Below are 13,632 nucleotides of genomic sequence, written 5' to 3'. Positions count from 1 at the left end.
CCCAGCTACACCACAGCCCCATATAGGCCCCCACCAAGGCTCTCGCTCCCCCAACCCCAATATACTTGCATGACCACAATGATAGAAAAGAAACTAAAGGTTTGGTACACAAACGCGGATGGAATAACGAATAAACATGAGGAGTGGAATGAAAGAATCAGTGAAAAATCCCCAGACATCATAGCAGTCACAGAAACAAAACTCGCTGAGACAATAACAGACACAATCTTCCCAACAGGATATCAGATCCTGAGGAAAGATAGAAGGAGTAGAGGGGGAGGAGGGGTTGCACTGCTCATAAAACACCAATGGGGATTTGAGGAAATGGAAGGCATGGACATGATTGGAGAAAGAGACTACATTGTAGGTACAATTCAGTCCGGAGAACATAAAGTAGTCATTGGAGTGATGTATAACCCACCACAGAACTGCAGGAGGCCAAGAGAGGAGTACGAAGAAAACAACAGGGTGATGGTGGACACACTGGCTGAGGTGGCAAGAAGAGCTCACTCGAGCAGAGCAAAGTTACTGGTAATGGGCGATTTCAACCACAGGGAGATCGACTGGGAAAACCTGGAGCCACATGGGGGTCCCGAAACATGGAGAGCCAAGATGATGGATGTGGTACTTGAAAACCTCATGCATCAACATGTCAGGGACACAACCAGAGAGAGAGGGGAGGATGAGCCAGCAAGACTGGATCTTGTGTTCACCCTGAGCAGTTCAGACATTGAGGACATCACTTACGAGAGGCCCCTTGGAGCTAGCGATCATGTGGTTCTGAGTTTTGACTATATAGTAGAGTTACAAGTGGAGAAGGTAACAGGAACTGAAGGGGACAGGCCAAACTATAAAAGGGGGGACTACACAGGTATGAGAAACTTCCTGCAGGAGGTTCAGTGGGACAGAGAAATGGTAGGAAAATCAGTAAACGAGATGATGGAATATGTGGCAACAAAGTGCAAGGAGGCAGAGGAAAGTTTTGTTCCCAAGGGAAACAGAAATAATAGGAAGACCAAAACGAGTCCTTGGTTTACCCGAAGGTGTAGGGAGGCAAAAACTAAGTGCAACAGAGAATGGAAAAGGTACAGGAGGCATAGGACCCAGGAAAACAAGGAGATTAGTAGAAGAGCCAGAAACGAGTATGCGCAGATAAGGAGGGAGGCCCAGCGACAGTATGAAAACGACATAGCATCGAAAGTCAAATCTGACCCGAAACTGCTGTATAGCCACATTAGGAGGAAGACAACAGTCAAGGACCAGGTGATAAGGCTGAGGAAAGAAGGTGGAGAACTCACAAGAAACGATCAAGAGGTATGTGAGGAGCTCAACACGAGATTTAAGGAAGTATTTACAGTAGAGACAGGAAGGACTCTGGGGGGACAGACCAGATGGGGACACCAACAAGGAATACACCAACAAGTGTTGGACGACATACATACAGATGAGGAGGAGGTGAAGAAACTGCTAAGGGACATCGATACCTCAAAGGCAATGGGACCGGACAACATCTCTCCGTGGGTCCTTAGAGAGGGAGCAGATATGTTGTGCATACCACTTACCACAATCTTCAACACATCCCTGGAAACTGGGCAACTACCTGAGGTATGGAAGACGGCAAATGTAGTTCCCATTTTCAAAAAAGGAGACAGAAAAGAGGCACTAAACTATAGACCTGTGTCATTGACATGTATAGTATGCAAAATTATGGAGAAGATTATCAGGAGGAGAGTGGTGGAGCACCTGGAACGGAACAGGAGTATAAATGCCAACCAGCACGGATTCACGGAAGGCAAATCCTGTGTCACAAACCTTCTGGAGTTTTATGATAAAATAACAGAAGTAAGACAAGAGAGAGAGGGGTGGGTTGATTGCATCTTCTTGGACTGCAAGAAGGCCTTTGACACAGTTCCTCACAAGAGATTAGTGCAGAAGCTAGAGCATCAGGCGCATATAACAGGAAGGGCACTGCAATGGATCAGAGAATACCTGACAGGGAGGCAACAACGAGTCATGGTACGTAATGATGTATCACAGTGGGCACCTGTGACGAGCGGGGTCCCACAGGGGTCGGTCCTAGGACCAGTGCTATTTTTGGTATATGTGAACGACATGACGGAAGGGTTAGACTCAGAAGTGTCCCTGTTTGCAGATGATGTGAAGTTAATGAGGAGAATTAAATCTGATGAGGACCAGGCAGGACTTCAAAGAGACCTGGACAGACTGGACACCTGGTCCAGCAAATGGCTTCTCGAATTTAATCCTGCCAAATGCAAAGTCATGAAGATAGGGGAAGGGCACAGAAGACCACAGACAGAGTATAGGCTAGGTGGCCAAAGACTGCAAACCTCACTCAAGGAGAAAGATCTTGGGGTGAGTATAACACCGAGCATGTCTCCGGAAGCACACATCAATCAGATAACTGCTGCAGCATATGGGCGCCTGGCAAACCTGAGAACAGCATTCCGACACCTTAGTAAGGAATCATTCAAGACACTGTACACCGTGTATGTCAGGCCCATACTGGAGTATGCAGCACCTGTTTGGAACCCGCACTTGATAAAGCACGTCAAGAAACTAGAGAAAGTACAAAGGTTTGCAACAAGGTTAGTTCCAGAGCTAAGGGGAATGTCCTATGAAGAAAGATTAAGGGAAATCGGCCTGACGACACTGGAGGACAGGAGGGTCAGGGGAGACATGATAACGACATATAAAATACTGCGTGGAATAGACAAGGTGGACAAGGACAGGATGTTCCAGGGAGGGGACACAGAAACAAGAGGCCACAATTGGAAGTTGAAGACACAAATGAGTCAGAGAGATAGTAGGAAGTATTTCTTCAGTCATAGAGTTGTAAGGCAGTGGAATAGCCTAGAAAATGACGTAGTGGAGGCAGGAACCATACACAGTTTTAAGACGAAGTTTGATAAAGCTCATGGAGCGGGGAGAGAGAGGGCCTAGTAGCAACCGGTGAAGAGGCGGGGCCAGGAGCTAGGACTCGACCCCTGCAACCACAAATAGGTGAGTACAAATAGGTGAGTACACACACACACACACACACACGGGAATGAGGAACTTCCTGAACGGGGTTCAGTGGGACAGAGAACTGGCAGGGAAGCCAGTTAATGAGATGATGGAATATGTAGCAACAAAATGCAAGGAGGCTGAGGAGAGGTTTGTACCCAAGTGTAACAGGAATAATGAAAAAGCCAGGATGAGCCCATGGTTTATCCAAAGGTGCAGGGAGGCAAAAACCAAGTGTGCTAGGGAATGGAAGAAATATAGAAGGCGAAGGACCCAGGAGAATAAGGAGAGCAGTCGTAGAGCCAGAAACGAATATGCACAGATAAGAAGGGAGGCCCAAAGACAATATGAAAATGACATAGCAGCGAAAGCCAAATCTGACCCGAAACTGTTGTACAGCCACATCAGGAGGAAAACAACAGTCAAGGACCAGGTAATCAGGCTAAGGAAGGAAGGAGGAGAGACAACAAGAAATGACCGTGAAGTATGTGAGGAACTCAACAAGAGATTCAAAGAAGTGTTCACAGAGGAGACAGAAGGGGCTCCAGAAAGACGGAGAGGTGGGGCACACCACCATGTGCTGGAAACAGTGCACACAACCGAGGAAGAAGTGAAGAGGCTTCTGAGTGAGCTAGATACCTCAAAGGCAATGGGGCCAGATAACATCTCCCCATGGGTATTGAGAGAGGGAGCAGAGGCGCTATGTGTACCCCTAACAACAATATTCAATACATTTATCGAAACAGGGAGATTGCCTGAGGCATGGAAGACAGCAAATGTAGTCCCAATCTTTAAATAAGGAGACAGACATGAAGCATTAAACTACAGACCAGTGTCACTGACATGTATAGTATGCAAAATCATGGAGAAGATTATCAGGAGAAGAGTGGTGGAACACCTAGAAAGGAATGATCTCATCAACAGCAGCCAACATGGTTTCAGGGACGGGAAATCCTGTGTCACAAACCTACTGGAGTTCTATGACATGGTGACAGCAGTAAGACAAGAGAGAGAGAGGGGTGGGTGGATTGCATATTCTTGGACTGCAAGAAGGCGTTTGACACAGTTCCACACAAGAGATTGGTGCAAAAACTGGAGGACCAAGCAGGGATAACAGAGAAGGCACTACAATGGATCAGGGAATACTTGTCAGGAAGACAGCAGCGAGTCATGGTACGTGGCGAGGTGTCAGAGTGGGCACCTGTGACCAGCGGGGTCCCACAGGGGTCAGTCCTAGGACCAGTGCTGTTTCTGGTATTTGTGAACGACATGACGGAAGGAATAGACTCTGAGGTGTCCCTGTTTGCAGATGACGTGAAGTTGATGAGAAGAATTCACTCGATCGAAGACCAGGCAGAACTACAAAGGGATCTGGACAGGCTGCAGACCTGGTCCAGCAATTGGCTCCTGGAGTTCAATCCCACCAAGTGCAAAGTCATGAAGATTGGGGAAGGGCAAAGAAGACCGCAGACGGAGTACAGTCTAGGGGGCAGAGACTACAAACCTCACTCAAGGAAAAAGATCTTGGGGTGAGTATAACACCAGGCACATCTCCTGAAGCGTACATCAACCAAATAACTGCTGCAGCATATGGGCGCCTAGCAAACCTCAGAACAGCATTCCGACACCTTAATAAGGAATAATTCAGGACCCTGTACACCGTGTACGTTAGGCCCATATTGGAGTATGCGGCACCAGTTTGGAACCCACACCTAGCCAAGCACGTAAAGAAACTAGAGAAAGTGCAAAGGTTTGCAACAAGACTAGTCCCAGAGCTAAGAGGTATATCCTACGAGGAGAGGTTAAGGGAAATTAACCTGACGACACTGGAGGACAGGAGAGATAGGGGGACATGATAACGACATACAAAATACTGAGAGGAATTGACAAGGTGGACAAAGACAGGATGTTCCAGAGATTGGACACAGTAACAAGGGGACACAGTTGGAAGTTGAAGACACAGATGAATCACGGGGATGTTAGGAAGTATTTCTTCAGCCACAGAGTAGTCAGTAAGTGGAATAGTTTGGGAAGCGATGTAGTGGAGGCAGGATCCATACATAGCTTTAAGCAGAGGTATGATAAAGCTCACGGCTCAGGGAGAGTGACCTAGTAGCGATCTGTGAAGAGGCGGGGCCAGGAGCTTGGACTCGACCCCTGCAACCTCAACTAGGTGAGTACAACTAGGTGAGTACACACACACACACACACACACGCACACACACACACACGCCCAGCTCCTTCACTGGTCGCTACTACATGTTCTTGTGTGTGTGTGTGTTCGCCTAATTTTGGTTGCAGGGGTCAAGTAATAGCTCCTGGCCCCGCCTCTTCACTGGTCGCTACTAGGTCCACTCTCCCTGGTCCATGAGCGTGCGCGCGCACTCACCTATATGTGGTTGCAAGGGTCGAGTCAAAGCTCTTGGCCCCTCTTCTCTGGCAGATACTGGGTCACTCCCCGCTCCTACAGCCTTGTCATACCTTTTCATAAAGCTATGTATGGAACTTGCCTCCACTACTTCACTCTTCAGATTATTCCACTTCCTGACAACTATAAGACTTAAGAAATACTTCCTAACATACCTGTGACTTATGTGGGTTTTCATCTTCCATTTGTGGCCCCTTGTTCCTGTGTCCCATCTTAGAAACATTCGAGCCCTGTCTACCTTGTCGATTCCTCTCAGTACTTTATACGTCACTATGTCCTCCCTATCCCTACTATCCTCTAGTGTCATCAGGTCGAGTTCCCTTAACCTCTCCTCGTAAGACATATCCTCAGTTCCGGGATTAGTCTTGTTGCAAACTTTTGTATTTTCTCCAACTTCTTGATGTGTTTGACTAGGTGTGGGTTCCTTACTGCTGCTGCATACTCAAGTATGGGCTTGACGTGAACGGTGTAGTGTCGTGAATGACTCCTTACTTAAATGTTGAAATGTTATTCACAGGTTTGCTAAACGCCCTTATGCTGCAGCAGTTATTTGATTGATAAATGCCTCAGGGGACATGCTCAGTACAATGCTTACCCCATGATCCTCTTCTTTATATGAAGTTTGCAGCCTTTGATCCCCTAACTTCTACTCCATCTGCGATCTTCTTTATCCTACCCCAATCTTCATGACTTTGCACTTGCTGGGCTTGAACACCAGGAGCCATTTGTCGGGCTAGACTTGCAGCCTATCCAGATCTCCTTGTAATATTACCTGATCCTTGCCCGCTTGTATTCTCCTCATTATTTTCACACCATCGAACAGCGGCACTTCTTCCATCTTCTCGTTCACATATACAAGAACCACCACCAGACCTAGGACTGTGGAACCCCACTCAACACGTGTGCCCGCCCTGATACTTCATCACATACAAACACACGTTGTTTACTTCCTGTCAGGAATTCTCTGATCCATTCCAGTACTTTCCCTGCTATTCCTGCCTGCTCGTGTGTGTGTGTGTGTGTGTGTGTGTGTGTGTGTGTGTGTGTGTGTGTGTGTGTGTGTGTGTGTGTTAGTTACCATTTGGTCCTAGGCACATGTCGATTAGACACTAGGCCTGTTGTATGTGCATGCATGTGTATGTATGTGTGTGTAGTGTGTGTCGTGTGTGTGTGTCGTGTGTTGTGTGTGTGTGTGTGTGTGTGTGTCTGTGTGTGTGTATGTGTGTATGTGTGTGTCGTGTGTGTGTGTGTGGTGTGTGTGTGTGTGTCGTGTGTGTGTTGTGTGTGTGTGTGTGTGTGTGCGTGTGTGTGTCGTGTGTGTGTCGTGTGTGTGTGTGTGTGTGTGTGTCTGTGTGTGTATGTGTGTATGTGTGTGTCGTGTGTGTGTGTGGTGTGCGTGTGTGTCGTGTGTGTGTCGTGTGTGTGTGTGTGTGTGTCGTGTGTGTGTCGTGTGTGTGTCGTTTGTGTGTGTGTGTGTGTACTGTGTGTGTGTGTGTGTCGTGTGTGTGTGTGTGTGTGTGTGTGTGTGTGTGTGTGTGTGTGTGTGTGTGTGTGTGTCGTGTGTGTGTGTGTGTGTGTGTGTGTGTGTGTGTGTGTGTGTGTGTGTGTGTGTGTGTGTGTGTGTGTGTGTGTGTGTGTGTGTGTGTGTGTGAGAGGGGGGGAAAGGGGTGTGCGCGCTCACGCGCGAGGATGTGTAACACACGTGGGATCCATACATACCTTAAAAAAAAAAAGGTGCAAGATTCTTGTAGCTGGGAGAGAATGGATCTAGCAGAGACCAGCGAAGCGGCAAGGTCCAGGAACTGTGAATTGACCACTGCAACCACATATAGGCGCACGCGCGCGCACACACACACACACACACACACACACACACACACACACATACACACACACACAGACACACACACACACACACACACACACACACACACACACACACACACACACATACACACACACACACACACACACAGGAGCTTGGACTCCACCCTTGCAACCTCAAATAGGTGAGCACACACACACACACACACACACACATGTAGCAACAAAATGCAAGGAGGCTGAGGAGAGGTTTGTACCCAAGGGTAACAGGAGTAATGAAAAAGCCAGGATGAGCCCATGGTTTACCCAAAGGTGCAGGGAGGCAAAAACCAAGTGTGCTAGGGAATGGAAGAAATATAGAAGGCAAAGGACCCAGGAGAATAAGGAGAACAGTCGTAGAGCCAGAAACGAATATGCACAGATAAGAAGGGAGGCCCAAAGACAATATGAAAATGACATAGCAGCGAAAGCCAAATCTGACCCGAAACTGTTGTACAGCCACATCAGGAGGAAAACAACAGTCAAGGACCAGGTAATCAGGCTAAGGAAGGAAGGAGGAGAGACAACAGGAAATGACCGTGAAGTATGTGAAGAACTCAACAAGAGATTCAAAGAAGTGTTCACAGAGGAGACAGAAGGGACTCCAGAAAGACGGAGAGGTGGGGCACACCACCAAGTGCTGGACACAGTGCACACAACCGAGGAAGAAGTGAAGAGGCTTCTGAGTGAGCTAGATACCTCAAAGGCAATGGGGCCAGATAACATCTCCCCATGGGTATTGAGAGAGGGAGCAGAAGAGCTATGTGTACCCCTAACAACAATATTCAATACATCTATCGAAACAGGGCAGATTCCCTGAGGTATGGAAACAGGCAAATGTAGTCCCAATCTTTAAAAAGGGAGACAGACATGAAGCACTAAACTACAGACCTGTATCACTAACATGTATAGTATGCAAAATCATGGAGAAGATCATCAGGAGAAGAGTGGTGGGGCACCTGGAAAGGAATGATCTCATAATTGACAACCAGCATGGTTTCAGGGAGGGAAAATCCTTTGTCACAAACCTACTGGAGTTTTATGACAAGGTGACAGAAGTAAGACAAGAGAGAGAGGGGTGGATGGACTGCGTTTTTTGGACTGCAAGAAGGCCTTCGACACAGTTCCTCACAAGAGGTTACTGCAAAAGCTAGAGGACCAAGCAGGGATAACAGGGAAGGCACTACAATGGATCAGGGAATATTTGTCAGGGAGACAGGAACGAGTCATGGTACGCGACGAGGTGTCAGAGTGGGCGCCTGTGACAAGCGGGGTCCCACAGGGGTCAGTCCTAGGACCTGTGCTGTTCTGGTATTTGTGAACGACATAACGGAAGGAATAGACTCAGAGGTGTCCCTGTTTGCAGATGATGTGAAGTTAATGAGAAGAATCAAATCGATCGAAGATCAGGCAGAACTACAAAGAGATCTGGACAGGCTGCAACCTGGTCCAGCAATTGGCTCCTGGAATTTAATCCCTGCCAAATGCAAAGTCATGAAGATTGGGGAAGGGCAAAGAAGACCGCACACGGAATATAGTTTAGGGGGCCAGAGACTGCAAACCTCACTCAAGGAAAAAGATCTTGGGGGTGAGTATAACACCGGCATATCTCCTGAAGCGCACATCAATCAAATAACTGCTGCAGCATACGGGCGCGTAGCAAACCTACGAACAGCGTTCCGACACCTTAGTAAGGATTCGTTTAGGACCCTGTACACCATCTACGTTAGGCCCATATTGGAGTATGCGGCACCAGTTTGGAATCCACACCTAGCCAAGCACGTAAAGAAACTAGAGAAAGTGCAAAGGTTTGCAACAAGACTAGTCCCAGAGCTACGAGGATGTCCTATGAGGAAAGGTTAAGGGAAATCAACCTGACGACACTGGAGGCCAGGAGAGATCAGGGGGGACATGATAACGACATACAAAATACTGAGCGGAATAGACAAGGTGGACAAAGACAGGATGTTCCAGAGATGGGACACAGACACAAGGGGTCACAATTGGAAGTTGAAGACTCAGATGAATCAAAGGGATGTTAGGAAGTATTTCTTCAGCCATAGAGTAGTCAGTAATGGAATAGCCTAGAAAGTGATGTGGTGGAGGCAGGGATCCATACATAGCTTTAAGCAGAGGTATGATAAAGCTCATGGGGCAGGGAGAGAGACCTAGTAGCAATTAGCGAAGAGGCGGGGCCAGGAGCTCGTGACTCGACCCCCGCAACCTCAACTAGGTGAGTACAACTAGGTGAGTACACACACACACATACACACACACACACACACACACACACACACACACACACACACACACAGGAGCTTGGACTCCACCCCTGCAACCTCAAATAGGTGAGCACACACACACACACACACACACACACACGCGCGCACACGCGCGCACACGCACACACGCACACACACGCGCGCACACACACACACATGTACTCATATACAACAGGCCTAGTGTCTAATCGACATGTGCCTAGGACCAAATGGTAACTAACACACAAGAAAGGAAAGGTTAGTTCCCAAGGGCAACAGAAACACTGGGAAGACCAAAGCGAGTCCTTGGTTTACCCAAAGATGCAGGGAGGCAAAAACTAAGTGCATTAGAGAATGGAAGAGGTATAGAAGGCAAAGGACCGAGGAAAACAAGATCAGTCGAAGAGCCAGAAACGAGTACGCACAGATAAGGAGGGAGGCCCAGCGACAGTACGAAAATGACATAGCATAGACAGTCAAATGTGGCCCAAAACTGCTATTTAGCCACATTAGGAGAAAGACGACAGTCAAAGACCAGGTGATTAGGCTGAGGAAAGAAGGTGGGGAACTCACAAGAAACGATCAAGAGGTATGCGAGGAGCTCAACATAAGATTTAAGGAAGTATTCAGAGTGGAGACAGGAAGGACTCTGGGAAGACCGGACAGAGGGGGACACCAACAGGGAACAGACCAACATGTGCTGGACAAAATGCACACAACTGAAGAGGAGGTGAAGAAGCTGCTAAGTGACCTTGATACATCAAAGGCAATGGGACCGGACAACATCTTCCCGTGGGTCCTCAGGGAGGGAGCAGATATACTGTGTGTGCCATTAACCACAATCTTCAACACATTCCTTGAAACAGTGCAACTACCTGAGGTATGGAAGACCGCAAATGTAGTTCCCATTTTTTAAAAAGTAGACAGAAAAGAGGCACTAAATTACAGACCAGTGTCACTGACGTGTATAGTATGCAAAGTCATGGAGAAGATTATCAGGAGGAGTGGTGGAGCACCTGGAACGGAACAAGATTATAAACGATAACCAACACGGATTCATGGACCGCAAATCCTGAGTCACAAACCTTCTGGAGCTCTGTGACAAAGTTACAGAAGTGCGACACGAGAGAGAGGGGTGGGTTGATTGCATTTTCTTGGACTGCAAGAAGGCCTTCGATACAGTTCCTCACAAGAGACTAGTGCAGAAACTAGAGGATCAGGCACATATAACAGGAAGGGCACTGCAATGGATCAGAGAATACCTGACAGGGAGGCAACAACGAGTCATGGTACGGGATGAGGTATCACAGTGGGCACCTGTGACGAGCGGGGTCCCACAGGGGTCGGTCCTAGGACCAGTGCTATTTCTGGTATATGTGAATGACATGATGGAAGGGATAGATTCAGAGGTGTCCCTGTTTGCAGATAATGTGAAGTTAATGAGGAGAATTAAATCAGATGAGGACCAGGCAGGACTTCAAAGAGACCTGGACTGACTGGCAAAGAAGACCGCAGACACAGTATAGATTGGTGGCCAAGGACTGCAAACCTCAATCATGGAGAAAGACCTTGGGGTGACCATAACACCGAGCATGTCTCCAGAGGCACACATCAACCAGATAACTGCTGCAGCATACGGGCGCCTGGCAAACCTGAGAATAGCGCTCCGATACCTTAGTAAGGAATCGTTCAAGGCACTGTACACTGTGTACATCAGGCCCGTACTGGAGTATGCAGCACCAGGTTGGAACCTACACCTGGGCAAACACGTCAAGAAATTAGAGAAAGTGCAAAGGTTTGCAGCAAGGCTAGTTCCGGAGCTCAGGGGTATGTCCTACGAAGAAAGGTTGAGGGAAATCGGACTGACGACATTGGAGGACAGGCGGGTCAGGGGAGACATGATAACGACATACAAAATACTGTGTGGAATAGATAAGGTAGACAGAGACAGGATGTTCCAGAGATTGGAAACAGAAACAAGGGGTCACAATTGGAAGCTGAAAACTCAGACGAGTCAGAGGGATGTTAGGAAGTATTTCTTCAGTCACAGAGTCGTCAGGAAGTGGAATAGCCTAGCAAGTGATGTAGTGGAGGCAGGAACCATACATAGCTTTAAGACGAGGTATGACAAAGCTCTGGAAGCAGAGAGAGAGAGGACCTAGTAGCGACCAGTGAAGAGGCGGGGCCAGGAGCTGTGTCTCGACCCCTGCAACCACAATTGGGTGAGTACAATTAGGTGAGTACACACACACACACACACACACACACACACACACACACATCAAGAGGGAATATACCAACAAGTGTTGGATGACATACGAACAACCGAGGAGGAGGTGCAGAAGCTGCTAAATGACCTTGATTCCTCAAAGGCGATGGGACCGGACAACATCTCCCCATGGGTCCTTAGAGATGGAGCAGAGATGCTGTGCGTGCCCCTAACCACAATCTTCAACACATCCCTTGAAACTGGGCAACTACCTGAGAAATGGAAGACAGCAAATGTAGTCCCCATATTTAAGAAAGGAAACATAAATGAGGCACTAAACTACAGACCTGTGTCTCTGACATGTATTGTGTGCAAAGTCATGGAGAAGATTATCAGGAGGAGAGTGGTCGAACACCTGGAACAGAACAAAATTATAAATGAAAACCAGCATGGGTTCATGGAAGGCAAATCCTGTGTCACAAACCTCCTGGAGTTTTATGACAAGGTAACATAAGTAAGACACGAGAGAGAGGGGTGGGTTGATTGCATTTTCCTAGACTGCAGGAAGGCCTTTGACACAGATCCCCACAAGAGATTAGTGCAGAAGCTGAAGGATCAGGCGCATATAACAGCGAGGGCACTGCAGTGGATCAGGGAATACCTGACAGGAAGGCAGCAACGAGTCAGTACGTGAAGAGGTGTCACAGTGGGCGCCTGTGACGAGCGGGGTCCCACAGGGGTCAGTTCTAGGACCAGTGCTATTTTTGATATATGCGAACGACATGCTGGAAGGAATAGACTCTGAAGTGTCCCTATTCGCAGATGATGTGAAGTTGATGAGATGAATTAAATCGGATGAGGATGAGGCAGGACTGCAAAGAGACCGGGACAGGCTGGACATGTGGTCCAGAAACTGGCTTCTCGAATTCAATCCTGCCAAGTGCAAAGTCATGAAGATTGGGGAGGGGAAAGAAGACCGCAGACAGAGTATAGGCTAGGTAGACAAAGACTACAGACTTCACTCAGGGAGAAAGACCTTGGGGTGACCATAACACCGAGCACGTCACCAGAGGCACACATCAACCAAATAACTGCTGCAGCATACTGGCGCCTGGCAAACCTGAGAACTGAGAATAGCGTTCCGATACCTTAATAAGGAATCGTTCAAGACACTGTACACTGTGTATGTTAGGCCCATACTGAAGTATGCAGCACCAGTCTGGAACCTACACCTGGTCAAGCACGTCAAGAAGTTAGAGAAAGTACAAAGGTTTGCAACAAGGCTAGTCCCAGAGCTCAGGGGAATGTCGTACGAGGAAAAGTTGAGGGAAATCGGACAGACGACACTGGAGGACAGAAAGGTCAGGGGAGACATGATAACGACATACAAGATACTGGGGGAAATAGACAGGGTGGACAGAGATAGGATGTTCCAGAGAGGGGACACAGATACAAGGAGTCACAACTGGAAGCTGAAGACTCAGACGAGTTACAGGGACGTTAGGAAGTATTTCTTCAGTCATAGAGTCATCAGGAAGTGGAATAGCCTAGTAAGTGAAGTAGTGGAGGCAGGAACCATACATAGTTTTAAGAAGAGGTATGACAAAGCTCAGGAAGCATACAGGGAGAGGACCTAGTAGCGATCAGTGGGGGGCGGGGCCGGGAGCTGAGTCTCGGTCCCTGCAACCACAATTAGGTGAGTGCAATTAGGTGAGTACACACGCACACACACGCACACACACGCACACACACACGCACACACACACACACACACACACACACACGCACACACGCACACACACACGCACACACACAACAAAAACAACAGGCCTAGTGTCTAATCGACA

Source organism: Cherax quadricarinatus, chromosome 23 (assembly GCF_038502225.1).
Source record: "Cherax quadricarinatus isolate ZL_2023a chromosome 23, ASM3850222v1, whole genome shotgun sequence".
Classification (NCBI taxonomy): Eukaryota; Metazoa; Arthropoda; class Malacostraca; order Decapoda; family Parastacidae; genus Cherax; species Cherax quadricarinatus.
This window is presented reverse-complemented; position numbering follows the sequence as displayed.